The sequence below is a fragment of the Lactuca saligna genome, chromosome 6 (genome assembly GCF_052625555.1).
Source record: "Lactuca saligna cultivar CGN05327 chromosome 6, ASM5262555v1, whole genome shotgun sequence".
In the NCBI taxonomy this organism is placed as follows: domain Eukaryota; kingdom Viridiplantae; phylum Streptophyta; class Magnoliopsida; order Asterales; family Asteraceae; genus Lactuca; species Lactuca saligna.
The window spans coordinates 83360071-83367897 of record NC_136422.1 but is presented as its reverse complement, the minus strand read 5'-3'; the positions used below and the strand labels follow the sequence as shown (position 1 = coordinate 83367897).

At 45.5% G+C, this 7827-nt stretch overlaps 1 non-coding gene across 1 annotated transcript; it reads right to left on the bottom strand.

Annotated features, from left to right (window-relative positions):
• Positions 1 to 233: 233 nt before the first annotated feature.
• Positions 234 to 340, bottom strand: LOC145003609 (small nucleolar RNA R71). Its single transcript, XR_013662063.1, has one exon. It is a non-coding gene; the product is annotated as a small nucleolar RNA R71 (small nucleolar RNA).
• Between the last annotated feature and the right edge of the window lie 7487 nt (positions 341 to 7827).

Sequence of the window (7827 nt, the reverse complement as noted above, 5' to 3'; positions counted from 1 at the left end):
TTGGGCAAGATCATGAGGATGCTTTTAAGCATCTAGATGAAGTCAACGACATTGCGGATTACTTCAATGTCCCAAATGTCAACAGAAACACAGTCTTGCTTAGGATGCTTCCCGTCACTTTCAAAGGAGCTGCTAAGGAGTGGTTAAAATCACTTCCACCGGGTACAATCACCACTTGGGCTCAAATGCGTGAGCAATTCCTGGACCAGTTTTGCCCGCCATCCAAGATAGGCAAACTCAAGAAGGTAATAGCCAACTATGAGAAACAGACGGGGGAGTCATTATACGAAGCATGGGGGCGGTACAAGGGATTTCTCAGAAATTGCCCTCAGCATGATCTAAATATGCAACAAGAGATCTCAATCTTCTATGATGGGGTCAACGTTATGACGAGACAACTCCTTGACTCTCAAGGACCATTAACAAAGAAAAATCCAAGGGAGGTCAAGGAGTTGATTGAAGAATTCACGAAGCACTCTCGTGAATACCACAACCCTAGGTAAGATGGAATCAAAGGCAGTGGAGGGGCCCAAACTGAAGAAATAGCAGCTGTAATGGCCATGTTAAATAATATGGATCGAAGGATAACATAAATGGACCAGTCAATACATGCCATAAGAGTGGGTTGTGAGAGATGTAGTGGTCCACACTTGACCTAGGATTGCAATGTAGACGAGTTTGGGAATAGGAAAGCTCAAGTGTGCTACTCTAGTGGGGATAAGTATGATGAGGACTGGAGGAAACCGAAGAAGGAGTGGCTGCCATATGAAGAGTATAAGAAGCAAAAAGAAGAGAAGTATAGGCAGATAGGCCGAGGCTTTTATCAAAAGGAGCAGCCACCAGCCGAGAAGAAACCCGACCTAGAGACCATTTTGATGAAGTTTATGGAAGCTTCGGAAAAGAGACACGATGCCACTGATTCTGCCATTATGGAACAAAAAACAGTGATAAAGAATCAGCAAGCCTCCATCCATAACCATGAAGTACAATTTGGTCAACTAGCCACTCTAGTTCAGGAACAATTGTCCCCGAAGAATCCCGATGTAAAGACCCAATCTCACGTAATGGCCATCGATATTGAAGAAGAAGCAATCTCTGAGTTCCTGGAGGCATTAGAATAAGAACCACAGCAGCCCGATCCAAACCCAAAGAAGTTAAAGTTCGAAAGTGAAGAATGTAACACCGTGATTTTCAAGACAGGATTTTTCATTTAAATAATCAATCTAATATTAAAAACACTTGTTTAAAATATTATTCACATTCGAATTACAAAACATAGTTTCATTTTCATTATAATAGAAGACCAGGATCCTCCAAAACACAACTCTTTCTTCGGTGTGTACAATCGAACCGTTGCCATCCCGCGTTACTGTAAGAACCTGAAACAACATAACATAAACAACGTAAGCACGAAGCTTAGTGAGTTCCCCAATATACACCTTACGCACGTACGCCTTTCCAGGCCCTGACCTTCCGGTCCACTGCACAATGCCTTCCGGCCCATGAGATAATCGCCTTCCGGCCCATAAGATATTTGCCTTCCGGCCCATAAGATAATTGCCTTCCGGCCCATAAGATAATTGCCTTCCGGCCCATAAGATAATTGCCTTCCGGCCCATACACATATATAACACATAACACAAATACTCTAACACATAAAGCACATATATCATATATCAACCTGCCTTCCGGCCCGTAACATACTCTAACACAATAAGCACATATATCATATATCATACCTGACCTTTCTATCACATAATACTTTGCCTTCCGGCCCATATATAAACATGTATATCACACGTAGCAGCTAACTTTCCATTTATAGCATATAAACTTAACACATAACATACTTGACCTTCCGGTCACACAATCAAACCCTTCCGGGTGAAGTATAGTGAGAAGACTCACCTCGCGGACGCTGGGAGATAGCAACTCCTGAAGTCCCTTGCACTTGATCCTCCGAGCTACAAGCTCCCTGTAACATCATATATATCTTATCAACACTTCTACCTTCCACGTTTACTGACCCTAAGAAATCACACCGGTCATCTCTGGTCAATAGTCTATTGTCAGCTCGACTGGACTCGGCGAGTTCCCTGGCGACTCGGCGAGTCTGGTCGTTCTTCAATCCTCTAAAATTCCCCTTCTACTCGTCGAGTATCCCCTTTGACTCGGCGAGTTACTCCTGGAAGAATCGCGGGGCCACCCCGACTCCACTCGCCGAGTCTGAAGAACAAACTCGGCGAGTCCCAGTGAATCTTCAAGCTACTCGCTGAGTCTGACCATCCGACTCGGCGAGTCCACGCCATGCAGTCGATCGAACTGCTTCCTGAGGTACATATTTTCCCAAATATACAAACATGGATCCCTCTGGACCTCTAAGGGTCCTAATGCAAGGTTATAAACGTTGAATAACAACACACAAACCATCTAGACTCCAAATGGGTTCCATAAACCCTAAATCTATATACACATCAATCACAGGAGAATGTAATCCGAGTTATTACCTGAATGATGTACCTTCCATGTTCCCCAACCTTCAGAACTCGAACTCCCTGCAGTTCCTTTAACTAAAACCCTTCTCCTCCTTGCACAACAATTCCTTCAAGGTCACCCATGGCCTTCAAGCTTGCTCTAGACGCCTCAGTCGTTTAGGGTTCTCTTCAATCGGCCAAAAGACGAGCAATGACGGCATAAGATCCCTTATATACATCCCAAACTGAACGGCTAGGGTTTTCCGCTGAACAGCGTCGACTCGCCGAGTCCATACCTGGACTCGTCGAGTCCAGCCACGAACCGCGACCACAACTGCGACCCTACTCGGCGAGTCTGGCTCCAACTCGCCGAGTCCCCCCTTTAAAACACCCCAAAATGCTATTACACAATACTTAAGATTTTGGGCTGTTACAATTCTCCCCCACTAGAATTAGACTTCGCCCTCGAAGTCTCACTCTGAAAATAGTTCTGGCTGCTGCTCCCGCACCACACGTTTCGGCTTCCCTAGACACTTCCGATCTCTTCCGCGGTTGCCACTGAATCAATACCAGAGGTACCTCCTTGTTCCTCAGAAACTTGATCTTCCGATCCCTGATGGCCACTGGCCTCTCGGCGTAACACAGGCTCGCATCCACCTAATCGTTCTCTAATAGAACCACTCCTGACTCATCTGCTATACACCTCTTCAATGGCGACACCTAAAAGTGTCATGGATCCATCCCAATTCCGTTGGCAGCTCCAACCGGTAGGTCACCTTTCCTACCTTCGCACCTTCACACACAGACCCAACATACCGAGGCCCCCACTTACCCCACTTCCTGGATCGAAACACCCCTTCCCAGGGAGAGACTGTCAGGGATACGAAGTCGCCGACCTAAAACCCATGCTCGAAACGGCGTCTGTCAGCATAACCTTCCTGTCAACTCTAACGATCTTTAACCTCTGGTTAATCCTGCTGCATCTGCTCTGTCGACCAAAACACGATCGCTGTACTGTCCACCGCTTCCTGCAACCGAGAATTACCCAAGACGCGACTCTGATCTAAATTTCAATGATCACACGACCCATAAGGGTTATGAAACTCTGAATCACCGGTTCCCCGTTCCTAAGCCCACTTTATCCATATCGGACAACTGAGGGACCCATTCTCAATTCTCAGGGCAACTCTCACGAGTTCTCCTCTTGCAATCGTATACACATGCTGCACTCGCCCCCAACGTACCTTTCTCTTCTCTTACCTAGGAAATCCGCTTGACGACCTTGTCACTATTCCATGTACCGCACCCATTCCGGATCTGCTCGCAAGGACTCTCGGGTCCATGCATTACCTTTCCCCAACGAACGAGATTCCGACATCACCTTCCATGCAACAGCTCAAAGGGCGGCATACTAATGCACTAATGATGGCTGTTAATATGGAACAACTCAACCAATGATAATTACGTACCGCGGCTTCCTCCGACAGCTAATACACATGCCCGAAACATGTCTTCGAACGTCCGCATCGTTCGCCCTCTCTAAAGTGTCCTCAGATGTCATCATGATAAGCTCCTTTCCCATATTCCTCTTCAAGACTAAGTACCAGATCAACTTTTGGCTCCACCTCTGAGCCCCCAACGGTCACCCATATCGCGATCCAAATATTCCACTAACTTTTCTCCCCGTGACCACTATCCCGACCCAGTGACACGTAAGTCACAAAATCTTCTTTTCCTCGTGAGGGGAGCTCAACTCTAATCTCTGGTTTCTGCTGTGCCTCTTCCTTGCGTATCGCCCCGCATCTCCTGACAGAGACTAAGACCCCCGTCTCGCCCCCGACTCAACATCCAAACTCCAAAGACTCAATACCAGGGCTACCCAACTCGAAACTCTTCCACCTCATACGTTGCTCGAAAATATTCCAACATAAAAATTCTCTTGTCACCCAGTGAGTACTGCAACTCCACGCAGTATCACAACACCCTCTGACTAGTGAGTACTGCGACTCGAACATCCACCACAGACTATGGAGGCAATCAACATAACGAACGCCCATCTTGCGAAAATCCATCCTCTCAAATAATCTCCCTAAATACCCATACTCGAAAACTCCTACTAAATCCGCAGATACCTAATATGCCACACGTCGATTCAATTCGGGATTCCCGAATAACTCCAAAATAAGGATATCATACCCGAATATCCCAGAATACTACCACCACCACTGATCCCCTGCACCCCATAATTAATCTATATTTTCCCCGCCTTACAACCTTGGTGCATATAATTTCTCGATTGGAATGCGAGATAACGTTGACGTACGAAATGCGCTGATAATTCTCCAATCCCTTTTTCCCGACACTCAAAATCCAAACAAGGATACGCATACCGACTCCGGAAGTTGACTGCCCAATCATTCTCTATCTTCTTGCAACAACACCAATCAACTGTCATGAATACATTCGTTCTCCTCTTCAAGTACTTACCGCATTAACTCACTCTGACCCCTTTACTCGATCATCGACACCTCTGGTCTCATGATTTCCTACTGCATCTCTATACTCCACTTATAACTACTCTTGGCAATTCTTTGTTTTCTACGTACTGCACCCGGTTCTCCCCCACTAGGGTTCGAACCGTCACTAGTTAGCATACCATCAACCCACGACTATCTTTCACCAGCGAAATCGTACCTGCTCCAGGAAAGTGCTATGCAACGCCCAATAGTCCCTCCCCTTATAAAGTCGATCAACCCTCTATACTTTGAACCTCTGGTTAACTCTCCAAGAACTTCTCATCACGGCTGCGTCTAATCGTTCCAAATCCCATACCAACCTAATACTAAGCATCTGCACTGCTCGATAATGTCTTTGACTCGTAGACTGCACCGCAAAATCATCATTTCTCTCATCTCAACTCATCAACCCATATCCAACGCCGGATTTGTCCCAAGGACAGGAACTCACTCTCAACATAGACGAAAACTCTCTGCACTGCAAAACTCGACTGAACTCTTCACGGCTACCACTATAACACAACCTATTATTCTCAATTAGGTGTGGTGTGGTTCTCGACTACCTCAGTCCCAACTGACTGTCTGCTCACGGTAAATCACTGCCTCGCGGCACACCCGCCACCTGATGCTTTGAGGGAAATCATTATCGATAACTACCTGCAGGGTGTACTCCAATCCAAAACTGAAACACCAGACCTCTCGTGTCTTGCACACAAACATAAATGGCACTACCCACCTAGAAGGTGACCTCTCCTCTATCGACTGATTTCTCGACTCAGACCGAAATTTCCTCTCCTTTTAACTCCCTACCACAATACTCTGATAGGTACTCGCCTTTCCCCTCAAGGAACGCCTCTCCATCCTCAATCATGATCTATTGGCCTAAAACCCATAGCGTCCGATCTTTACCTCATCGATCATAACCGGTTAACAAGATAGTCACCAGCATCATCCACTACGAACCATGGTACTCATCCCATGACATCCCTTCTCAATTTGCTTTGGTGTATGATACCTGAACCATAGCATCACTCCTCAATCTGCTCCAATGTATAGCACTCGGACCACAACATCTAACTCAATCTGCTCCGATGTATGGTGCCCGGACCATAACATCACTCCGCAATCTGCTCCGATGTATGGTACTCGAACCATAACATCACTCCTCGTTCCGTTCCTTAGGACCTTCAGAATGCTCCCTGTATCAAGTATGGGTCCTCTGCTTTCAGTAATACGGGCCCATACTACCTGCCACATCTACCCATACTTTCTACACGGACCATCCCAAAGTTCCTAAGTAGCTGATCAATCTACTCTTTCACCAATCCCATCGCACGTGCTCGCTCTCCAGCGAAATCCTCTACTCTACCAGCGCACTCATCTGGCTAGGTTTACTCCTTAGTCCCTTCCGCCGTCCCCCCACTTCTTTGCTATCAGATGCTGAAGAGTTCCTAATGATGCCAGCCATCTACCTCCTGATTATCGTCATACTCACTTAGTAGCTGACTCCCATCATCGAGAACTCCACAAAGCACGAAGCAAGCAGCATTCGAGCATCGAAGCATACATAGGACTCCCTATCTGTGATAGCTCCACCTTCTCGGCTCATCCTCGGAAGTACTACTGTACTCTGTAGCTCTACCCCTCGTGCGTTCTAACTAGATACCCTCACTCATCACATACACACAAAAGCATAACTCACATATAACAACCAACCCTAGACTAAGGCATCACAAATCAGGCCACTCTAGTCCTAAGATATGAAATACCTAGCCTGTCTCTAGCATGCAATAATATCTCATAAAGTGCATAATAAATATTTCATAACACAAAAGTAAGGGTATTTTAGGAAATCACCGTTTGGCTCTGGCTGATTGTACACACTGCTCTTTCTTGCTTTCTCTTTGAACTCTTATTCACTTTTAGAAAACCATTTATTTGGAAAACTTTTTCTTACTTCCTCAGTTTGAGTCCAGATTTACCCGTAGGCGCGTTCGAATCCCTCAAACCAAGGCTCTGATACCAATTGTAACACCGTGATTTTCAAGACAGGATTTTTCATTTAAATAATCAATCTAATATTAAAAACACTTGTTTAAAATATTATTCACATTCGAATTACAAAACATAGTTTCATTTTCATTATAATAGAAGACCAGGATCCTCCAAAACACAACTCTTTCTTCGGTGTGTACAATCGAACCGTTGCCATCCTGCGTTACTGTAAGAACCTGAAACAACATAACATAAACAATGTAAGCACGAAGCTTAGTGAGTTCCCCAATATACACCTTACGCACGTACGCCTTTCCAGGCCCTGACCTTCCGGTCCACTGCACAATGCCTTCCGGCCCATGAGATAATCGCCTTCCGGCCCATAAGATATTTGCCTTCCGGCCCATAAGATAATTGCCTTCCGGCCCATAAGATAATTGCCTTCCGGCCCATACACATATATAACACATAACACAAATACTCTAACACATAAAGCACATATATCATATATCAACCTGCCTTCCGGCCCGTAACATACTCTAACACAATAAGCACATATATCATATATCATACCTGACCTTTCTATCACATAATACTTTGCCTTCCGGCCCATATATAAACATGTATATCACGCGTAGCAGCTAACTTTCCATTTATAGCATATAAACTTAACACATAACATACTTGACCTTCCGGTCACACAATCAAACCCTTCCGGGTGAAGTATAGTGAGAAGACTCACCTCGCGGACGCTGGGAGATAGCAACTCCTGAAGTCCCTTGCACTTGATCCTCCGAGCTACAAGCTCCCTGTAACATCATATATATCTTATCAACACTTCT